General features: G+C 40.6%; 2 non-coding genes across 2 annotated transcripts; both read right to left on the bottom strand.

Moving 5' to 3' along the window:
- Positions 1–1859: 1859 nt before the first annotated feature.
- Trnaa-cgc (transfer RNA alanine (anticodon CGC)) lies at positions 1860–1932 on the bottom strand. The gene has a single exon. It is a non-coding gene; the product is annotated as a tRNA-Ala (tRNA).
- Positions 1933–4109: 2177 nt separating this feature from the next.
- On the bottom strand, positions 4110–4182 carry Trnaa-cgc (transfer RNA alanine (anticodon CGC)). The gene has a single exon. It is a non-coding gene; the product is annotated as a tRNA-Ala (tRNA).
- Positions 4183–11540: the final 7358 nt, after the last annotated feature.

The following is an 11540-nucleotide window of genomic DNA, read 5'->3' as shown; positions in this document are numbered from 1 at the left end:
TGAGCATGTATACGCCATGGGGTCATCCGCTTTTAGACTGCCTCCACGCGTGAGTGCAGCTAGCCTACGCTGCGCTATTAATAGTTTGGCACATATAAAATCAGAATTTTGGTCAGTTTTTGAGCTCAAGACGCACACTTCGTTCTCAATACGCAAGCTAACGACTATCATATCCTTTCAAAACATATGTTCAAGTGCAAGGAAATAAATATGGCTTCTTTAGAACAAACAAATTACGGGAGATAGTCATCATTTTCTACCCCGAACAACATTTATTTTCATTATAGACTTTTTTATAGTCTATATTTTTTTCATTTCAGCTTAATTTAGCAGTTGTCATGGTTGTGTGTAAATTACTATTACTATTAGATACGTTGTAATAAAACATGATTTTAAATATTTGTATATTAATTTTCTCTGAGGGCTTGCAGCAAAATTGATATTTTATTTTCCTTGGTATGGGTTTGTGGCTAGTAGTCAGGTAATGATGAAGGCGATAATGATGATGATGATATGATGATGATGATGACGACGACGACGACGACGACGATGATGATGATAATGATGACGATGATGATGATGATGATGATGATGATGATGATGATGATGATGATGATGATGATGATGATAATTAATACACAAACGACAAAGAGGAACAAACATGCCTAGCATGTAATTCTATTTTTAACATGGAAAAATTTGACCTCTTATCTTCTCGCAAACTAAGATTATGCATATTTTATCTCTTCAATAAACATTGTAAAAGTCGATTTGGCCTTGGCACGTGGGCCTCATCCTCTATAACAGCAGGTTTACTTGCTTGTTGAATGGAGGCCTCGAGGTCACTGAACTGTGTATTTGGAGATGATGGCTCATAGCACACGTGTTAAGCAAAAACATACATGAGAAGTAAGCAGGTTACTGTTATTGCAATCCCCTCCCCCCCTCCCCCAAAGCAATGTTGGAGCCAATACTAGACCAATTGTCCGTTCCTGTCTCAGTATCAAAACAACATTGACTGGGTGGTGCGGGAGGGGGGTTGAAAATTTATTACTAAATTAAATCCTTCATCACTGCCATCATCGTCACCATCACGACTCATCATCATCATCATCATCATCATCATCATCATCAACAACAACAACAACAACAACAACATCACCATCACCATCACCATCATCATCATCATAATCATCATCATCATCATCAACATCAACAACAAGAACAACAACATCACCACCATCATCATCATCATCAACAACAACAACAACAACAACAACAACACCATCATCATAATCATCATCATCATCTACACCATCATCATCATCACCATCATCATCATCGTCGTCGCCGTCATCATCATCATTTACACTATAGCCACACAAATAGAAATCTTACATTAACTGCAAGTCATCAGAAAAACAAAATATTTAAAACAAATTATTGTTTTATTACTGCGCGCACAGTTTGCAACAACAACATCAACTGCCAGATTGTGCTCAATTGAAAAAAAAATAAATTTTTTAAAGTCTAATATGAAAAAATGTTTTGTTCCCGGTATCCAAAGATTTATCGCCTGAATATCAAATCGTGCATAGCACATTCACGTGTATCGATCCCGTGTATTCATTTTAGTGTCTCTGCTTTACAATGTTATTATTAATCAGGCGATGTCGGTGTGCATCATTGCACTAGACAATTTCGGCGTCCGGGAATTTTGAATATCGCGTGTTGAAAGACGGATGTTTTTATTCGTTTTTATGATCACTATGAGTTCGTTTTAAATATAATAAAACCACGTGATTCATGCTTGATAATATTAGGCATAATGTTGTGATTGCCGGAAACTCCCTTAAATGTGGCTGAAACAGGATTCGAACCGACGACCTCTGGTTTGCGAGACCAGTGCTCGACCATCTGAACTATCCAGCCCAGGTATACATTTTCTTTGCTTCAATCATGTTAATATTGTATGGTTGTATCGTAATGTGGGTGTGATCCCCGGTCGCATGACAGCACGGTTTCGTTTACTCGGGACCACTAGCTTCGAATTTGCACACGATAGTTACGAATGTGAAGTTCATCGGTGTGTAAATTCGCGGCTGGACTTCTCGAGCAAGGTTTCATGACTCTGACCGGTGCGGTGCTCGGATAGGGATCGCCGACCACCATACTTCATAGGGCTGGATAGTTAATTTGCAGGTTTTCTTTTAAAAGAGCCTGGCCTTCTTCTTTTTTTTCAGGTCAAAATTTGGAGGCCCTCAAACGCACCGTGAGGAAGGCATGTGCACTCCAGTGGCCAAGTGTTTAGATCTTACCAGGACATTTGTGCGCGAAGCGCGAGAAAAAAATCCTATTTTATAGGCCTACTATTTTAGCCCAAATTGAACCTGAATTTTGCTACATAACAGGGCATCCGGCAGTGCGCGCTTTTGCCATTTTTGGCCCAAAACATGGTGTTTTTTGCTAAAATGGAAGATGCACACTGCACAGGGCAATTTTGGGGGCCCGGGCCCATCTGGCCCTATGGTAAGGTGAGCTATCCCAGCCCTATGATGGACGGCGCACACCGACATATCTCCCGTAATTTTTTTTATTCTAAAGAAGCCATATTTTTCCTTTCACTTGAACATATGTGTTGAAAGGATATGATAGTCGTTAGCTTGCGTATTGAGAAAGAAGCGTGCGTATTGAGCTCAAATACTGACAAAAATTCTGATTTTATATGTGCCGAACTATAGCGCAGCGTAGGCTAGCTGTACTCACTCGTGGAGGCAGTCTAAAAGCAGATGACCTCATGGCGTATACATGCTCACTCACACACACAGAGGTCAATTACCAGGCTATTGTCAGTAGCCTTAGTCGGATGTCCCTCGGTTCATTATGCGTCTCAAAACTATTAAACAGGTCGGAACAAAATGCCCATGGCTGTGGATTCAACCTACCATGGCGATTTCTGCCATGAAGATATCGTGGCGATGTCGTGTGGCACCGGGGATCAGGCACATATCACGATACAACCCGGGAAGCGACAATATGGATCCGTGAATATCTCGGGGTGAAGATGCGACTTAAATACTTAGAGCAAACAATATAAAGAGAAAATGATCAGGTAATAATATTAAAGGGAGTCTCCGGCAATCATAACATTATGCCTTATATGTTAGAAAAATAATTATCAAACATGAATCACATGGTTTTATTGAACAAACTCATATTAACCAAAAAACGAATAAAAACAGTCGGCTCTCAACACGCGATATTCAAAATTTCCGCGCCCAACTTGTCCAAGTGCAATAACGTAATGGATATTTGTGCTCAATTGTCGTCAGCCTTCATTGTACTCGTATTACTGGGAAGTCACACAGTGTCATCGCCCCGATATCTTCATGGCAGAAATCGCCATGGTAGGTTGAATCCACAGCCACGCATGGCCATTTTGTTCCGACCTGTTTAATAGTTTTGAGACGCATAATGAGCCGAGGGACATCCGACTAAGACTACTGACAATTATAGCCTGGTAATTGACCTCTCTGTTCGTGAGTGAGCATGTATACGCCATGGGGTCATCCGCTTTTAGACTGCCTCCACGCGTGAGTGCAGCTAGCCTACGCTGCGCTATTAATAGTTTGGCACATATAAAATCAGAATTTTGGTCAGTGTTTGAGCTCAAGACGCACACTTCGTTCTCAATACGCAAGCTAACGACTATCATATCCTTTCAAAACATATGTTCAAGTGCAAGGAAATAAATATGGCTTCTTTAGTACAAACAAATTACGGGAGATAGTCATCATTTTCTACCCCGGTATCCAAAGATTTATCGCCTGAATATCAAATCGTGCATAGCACATTCACGTGTATCGATCCCGTGTATTCATTTTAGTGTCTCTGCTTTACAATGTTATTATTAATCAGGCGATGTCGGTGTGCATCATTGCACTAGACAATTTCGGCGTCCGGGAATTTTGAATATCGCGTGTTGAGAGCCGGATGTTTTTATTCGTTTTATGATCACTATGAGTTCGTTTTAAATATAATAAAACCACGTGATTCATGCTTGATAATATTAGGCATAATGTTGTGATTGCCGGAAACTCCCTTAAATGTGGCTGAAACAGGATTCGAACCGACGACCTCTGGTTTGCGAGACCAGTGCTCGACCATCTGAACTATCCAGCCCAGGTATACATTTTCTTTGCTTCAATCATGTTAATATTGTATGGTTGTATCGTAATGTGGGTGTGATCCCCGGTCGCATGACAGCACGGTTTCGTTTACTCGGGACCTCTAGCTTCGAATTTGCACACGATAGTTACGAATGTGAAGTTCATCGGTGTGTAAATTCGCGGCTGGACTTCTCGAGCAAGGTTTCATGACTCTGACCGGTGCGGTGCTCGGATAGGGATCGCCGACCACCATACTTCATAGGGCTGGATAGTTAATTTGCAGGTTTTCTTTTAAAAGAGCCTGGCCTTCTTTTTTTTTCAGGTCAAAATTTGGAGGCCCTCAAACGCACCGTGAGGAAGGGATGTGCACTCCAGTGGCCAAGTGTTTAGATCTTACCAGGACATTTGTGCGCGAAGCGCGAGAAAAAAATCCTATTTTATAGGCCTACTATTTTAGCCCAAATTGAACCTGAATTTTGCTACATAACAGGGCATCCGGCAGTGCGCGCTTTTGCCATTTTTGGCCCAAAACATGGTGTTTTTTGCTAAAATGGAAGATGCACACTGCACAGGGCAATTTTGGGGGCCCGGGCCCATCTGGCCCTATGGTAAATCCGGCCCTACTAGCAGCGCGTGCGAGACGCAAACAATACATGCAACGATCGGAACAAATGATGCAAGCCCGAGAAATTATGATTTAATTAACGATTTTGTGGCAAACTGGCATATGGAAATTTTGAGAGAGAAAAATCAGGACTCAGCGGGGATTGAACCCCGGTCGCTGCATTACCGGTCCAGAGTCTTAATCACTGCACTATATAGTATATGGGGAAATGTCATTTATTTTTTGCTTTCATTTTTTTCATACACAATCTTGCCACCAAGGTTTTTCTTAAACAGAATTTTATGTAGAATCAAAATATCATGGGTGTCATTTTTAAAAAACTGTTCTTGGGTGTTTTTTTGGCGGTTTTTGGCAACTATCATATTTTCAATAATTCATATGTTTTCAGCCCAATTTCCATTTTATTTGCTGTATAATATGAACTAATGTGTGCTGAATATTTTTTAAATAAAAGTTAATGTTCAAATGTTATCCCAGAAGAAATTTGGACAGACACTTTTATCAAATTGGGTGATTGTAGGTGTTTTTGGGTGTTTTTTGGGTGCTTTTGGGTGCAATTTATAATGTATATATATATAGAGTGTTTTCAAATGTGAAAAGATAACAATTTTGTCACTATTCGCTGTAGAAGTGACGTCATAATCGGATTAACTACCATACCAATTATAGATATATACAATTCTTGACTATATCGCCCTGCACTACAATCAGGTTGCACTCATCACCTGTGTATGGCTGCATTCATAGATTGAATATAATACCGCTCTTTTCCAAAAATACTAATCTTACAGGTGCGAGTGATCAGCATGATATGAATATTCTATAGAGTTACGGTCCAGGTCTTTCCCTATTCTTTGACATCTATGGTTCAATGCATAGGTACCGCGTAAACTTTGTACAGTGCAGGGCGATATAGCCAACAATTGTTTTCATCTGTTGCTACGGTAGCCTTACGTCACTTACTACCCAGTTTATAAGTCCTGTGGCCTTTTGATAATGACAATGTGCCACCTATCCTAGCATGTTATTTGGGTGATGAGTAACATATTTATACATGTTTACAAAAATCCAGATGCAGCAGAAGGCGGCCATCTTGTTTTTCAAACTGGCGCCCATTTTGCAAAATGTTTCCAATATTTTTCAAACTGTCCCTTCCGAATGTGGTTTTATTGGCACAGTAGCAATGGTTTTATTGGCACAGTAGCATTTGTTTTAGGCTTCTTGTATTAGTTTTATCTTGGCATGCAGTAGCACCAATATTGATGATTTTCAAATTCAAAATGGCCGCCAAGAATTCAAAATGGCCACCCGAAATCAATTTATTTCCTTCAATCATACAATGAGCTGGTAAAATAGGAGATTGGACATGTGCCATGAATATTAAAATAATAACACACACAAATCCGATACTAAATGCACACACACCCCCACACCCCCATCCACCCCTTGTGCAAGTTGACCTATATTTGTTTATCACATTTAAATGGTGACTTCATTTTGCATATAACATTTTAAAATGCCATAGAAAATGTTTTCTTGGCCCATACGTGTATCCTTTAAACAAGAACAAGAGCAGTTGGTGGTGCTACTTTGGGCTACAGGCTGTATCAATACATCCATAAGCCCATGGCAGCAGGGGAGGGGATTCTTCATATATTTTTACGGAGATGTGCCACACAGATTTTCGGATGCCGACTTTTCTATACCTTCTTTTTGCTGTTTCTGCAACCCATCAGTATACCAATTTTTCACAAAAAGCACCAAAATTTGCCCTAATTGGGTGCATTTAAGGGCACTTTTTGTCCAAATGTGCCCAGTTGGTTGCATTGGTCTCCACTGAAAACCCACCCATCGATATATCAATATTGCTAAAAAAATATACCCCCAAACCATGGCAACTTCCTGTACACTTTCAAACAGGAAAAAAAAAACCTCCCGGGGACATGGCATTGGCCAGAAATTTAGGGGTATTGAGAACTGCAGGGTAAAGGGTACCGAGTGGTCCCACAAATGGGTTATGGGTCCTGGATGGACTTATATAATTATAGGGTTTCTAGGGATGGAGTTAGGGATACCAGGGATGGGATAAAGAGTACCGGAGACAACATTAGGTATATCAAGGATGGGGTTAGAAATACCAAGGACATGTTTAGGGGTGACCATGAAAGAAGGTTAGGTGTACCAATGACAGGGTCCCCCGAAGGTCCCAGGGACAACAGTTTATTAGGGGTTCCAGGGATGAGATTAGGGGTATCAACAATGGGGTTTGGGGTATCAAGGAACAGGGTTAGGGGTTCCGGAGACGGGGTTAGGGGTTCCAGGAATGGGGAGAGCCCCATGTTCAGTGTTAGGGGACCTAGGGATAGGGTTAGGGGACTGGAGATAGAGTTAAGTGCCTCAGGGTTTGGATAATGGGTACCAGGGACAGAGGATGGGACTAGTGGTACTGAGGACTGTGCAGAGTAAAGGGTACAACGGGTTATGGGTCCCAGTGAAGGGGTTAGGGTTTCAGGGATGACTAGTCACGGGTTCCAGGAATGGGGTTAGAGGTCACATGGTCATGTTTGAGGTCCCAGGGATAGGATGAGGTACTGGGGATTGAGTTAGGGTTCCCAGGGTTGGGGTACTGGGTACCATGCAGGAACGGGGTACCGGGCACTGGGTAAGGGGAACTGTATGTGGGGTTACAGGTGCCGAAGATGGGATTAGGGGTCTGTCTAGTCTCGGGGACAGACTTTTTAGGTTTTAGGAATGGAGTCCCGTAGTAGGTTTAAATTTAAGGGATCCCGGGATAGGGTTAGGGGTACTGGGGATGGAGTTTGGGGGTTCCAGGTCCAGGTTTGGCGTAAGGAGTCCCAGGGATGGCATTAGGAGTACTGAGGACTGTGCAAGGGTACTGGAGTAAGAGACGTAGGGTAGGCCTACTAAGGATGTGGTTAGCAGTGGCGTAGGGTCATAGGGGCAGGGGACATGTGCCCCAATCGATCTCAAAAGTTAGAAAATCCCATAGGAAAATTGCCGAAAAATGGCTTGTGCCCCTGATCGAAAAATGGCTTGTGCCCCCAAATCAGACCCGGTGCCCCCCAATCATGGTCGGTGCCCCCCCCCCTCCCAATATGATGACCCACGCTACGCCACTGGTGGTTAGGGTGCCAAGGATGGGGTTATGGGCTAGCTGGCCCCCGAGTACATATCAGGTTATGGGCCACTGGGTCCATGGATTGGTCTAGGAGTCCCAGGGATGGGTAGGGGTACTGGCCAGGGATGGGGATAGATGTACCAAAAATACACGGTTATGAGAACCGAAGAGGGTATGGGTTGGAGCATTCGGGTACTAGTACGGGGATACATGTTATGGGGTACATGAACAGGTATCAGAGTACGATGTACATTTAGCAGGGTACAGGGTTTTGAGGTACCGAGTTAGGGGTATTGGGTACAGATTAGGATTACGGGTTAGGGTATGGGTATGCGCTGGCCCAGAGTACATCAAACTTAGCGGGAACATAATTATCATTATCATATCCTGAGGAGACGGATGAAGACATTTAAGGTGGAATATTAAAGGTTACAGATCTTAAATTCGGGAACTATTTTATAACAAAATGTCATCGTAGAAAGTGAATTCATAATTATAGGAGAGCATTTGAATGTGGGAGTGGGGTGGTGCGGTGTGTATTTGCAGTGTATTATGGAGTTTGTGTATGTGTTGGTATATTAATTAACATGTTACTTGCTTAAATTTATATTTTACAATGCTCATTATAATGTTTGGAGGAAATAAGTTGAATTTGGCGGCCATTTTGAATTTTTGGAGGCCATTTTGAATATCAAAGTCGTCGATGTTAGTGCATACGTCATAAATAATATCCTAAGCTTAAAACAAATGCTACTGTACCAATAAATTCACAATAGGAAGGGTCAGTTTGAACAATATTGGGAATGTATTGCCAAAATGGGCGCCGTTTTGAAAAATAAGATGGCCACCAACTGCTGCATCTGGATTTTTGTAGACATGTATAAATATGTTACTTGGGACCTAAACAACATTAGGATATGTGGCACATTGTCATCAAAAAAAGGCCACAGGATTTAGTTTGCCAAGGCAACTTTCCGCCCCCGAACACCCATCAAAAATGCAAAAAAATAAAATCCGCCCAAAAAACACCCAAAAATTTAAACATTTGAACACATTTCTTCAATATTTGAGGTAGTTCATAGTAAAGTGTATTTAAAGTTTGGAATGATAATATAAAAGCCTTTAAATGCAATATATGACTTAAATAAGTTGATTTTTATGCCATATTATATGCCAAATAGGCCTACTGAAAATCAGAATTCGCCCAAAATCCGCCCAAAAATCACACAAGAACAGCTTTAAAAAAATGACACCCATGATTTTTGGAATCCTCACAAAATTTTGATTCAGAAAAACCTAATTTGCAAGATTGTGTATGAAAGTTTTGAAAAAACACAATTCCCCATATACTAATATGAGTTCACAGTTGGTAGGCCTACTTGGGCAATCTCAACTAAAGTCCCTCTCTCACTGTGTCTAATCGGCCAATTATAATATTGGGCCGCACCGGGGCTTGAACCCGGGACCTCGGTGGTGCAAGGCGAGGGAACAACCACTGCGCTAACTCGCTCTCCCTCGGGCAATAACTCTCTCACCATGTTCACTGTGTCTAAGCGGCTAATTATAATATTATAATGAAGCAGGAGGCGGCCTATGCTTCACCCTAGCATGGGCTTGAAGTTCCGATCCTCGTATGTATTGTTTGTCGCACGCCCTGCTAGGGTGAAGCATAGGCCGCCTCCTGCTTCATTATAATATAAAGATTAGCCGCTTAGACACAGTGAACATGGTGGGAGTTGGAACATGGAAATAGTAGATAGATCTTATCCGGGGATCTTATCTACTATTTCCATGTTTCAAACGAAGTTCAACCTACCTGGGTGACTAAAAGGCCACGGATCCGTACGCAATTGAATCATATATGGAAGAATTGTGCTGACAATACTGTGTATTAGACATACCAATAAACTATGCCATATTGGACGTTTGTTGGGGAATATCATACGAGAGGCGAAGTAGAGGATAGTCCAAAACAAGGTTGCAGATATGACCGCAAGAAAGATGGTTGATCCCGGTGTCTCATTCACCTCCATGACTGTGTGTGCACAAAAAGCAGATACAATCTTCAAAGGATAAATGTTTCCAAACAATACTCTATATAGCGCCAAAAAGCAGTAACTATAATGTAATGTGTAATACCATGGTTCTTGTCTTGTATAGCATTACTAGTATTGGGCCTATGTGTTTTTCTCCGAGAAAGAATAAACAGCCAGGGTTGCAAACAAACATTTCAGCCCGAATCGCGGGTCAAATCGCCGAAAATTCGCCTCATTTTACTCTTAACCTTAACAATAATTCGTTTCTACGCGACAGGACACTAACGGATGTCGCGGGAGCCAAAGTTGAAAAGTCGCCCAATTTTTTCTTAACCATTGATTTCTAAGAGACAGAAAAGTTCAAAAGTCGCGGGAGAAAACTTCAAAAGTCGCCCAATTGGGCTACCAATTGCTGTATTGATACATAAGAAAAATGACCGACTCAGTCATGTTTATCAAAGGGGAAGTATTGAAGTGAACCGCGCTTCCCAAACCTCCATTGTACTTTATCTTTCTCAAATAAACGTAATCGAAGTATTATGTAACTTGTGCATGTAGGCCTATATGCATGGCCTTTACAATATTTTCTTATGTTTTCGATTATGAGGTAATAATCAATTTGAATTACAAACAAATCGTCTTCATTCTTCTTCTCTAATTCAATCAATTTATTTTAAAATCACATCATGAAGTACATTTTAGTATTTTATTTTATAATCGAGTTCGGGGTTCGATCGAAGAATCACCCGATCGATTTTCAACAACAAAAACGAGAACATGAGAAATGTGGGCGAAATGGCCATTTTTAGTATAAAAATTTAAATTTTTCGCGGGACGATTTGAAAATCCCCCGGTTGCCGGTTCATCGGCGGAACCGTTGGGCAGGGAGTCGGTGCTCAGTCCCCATACTTTTTCGACGTGGGCTGCCCCTTACTTGATCAAACACACAATGTCATGTGTGTCACATAGGCCCCCTACGGGTCACATATTAACATAACCCCAGCAAACACAAAAACGTTTTAAAAACGTTTTAAATAAGTTATATTTTGGCTTTTGGTTTAGGTAAAAACGTTTTAATAACATTAAAATGTCGGGTTATATAAAGGTCATGATAACGTTTTAAAACGTTTTGTATGAAAACACACTACAACAATATTTTTAATGTTTTCAAAAATGTTATTGTGAACTATTTTTACAAACATTTTTGCCAGATATTGTGTCAATACTTAAATAACATTATGTTAAAATGTTTGAACCCAGTAAACACAGAAATGTTCTTAAAATGTTTTTTTCAAAACCTTTTAATAACATTTAAATGTCGGGTTATATAAAGGTCATGAAAACGTTTTTAAAACGTTATTGAAAATATTTTGGGTAAACGTTTTTCGCAAAATATTTTTTCAACCCCAAAATAACATTCTGTTTATAATGTTTTGTACCAAGTTTTCAAGAATATTTTTGGAATGTTATTAAAACGTTTTTATACCATTTATATAACCCGACATTTAAACGTTTTCTGTAAAACATTTTTGTTTGCTGAGCAGTAGATTATCAAAAATGTTTTTAAGGTT

Source organism: Amphiura filiformis, chromosome 14 (genome assembly GCF_039555335.1).
Source record: "Amphiura filiformis chromosome 14, Afil_fr2py, whole genome shotgun sequence".
Taxonomy (NCBI): domain Eukaryota; kingdom Metazoa; phylum Echinodermata; class Ophiuroidea; order Amphilepidida; family Amphiuridae; genus Amphiura; species Amphiura filiformis.
This window is presented reverse-complemented; position numbering and strand designations above follow the sequence as displayed.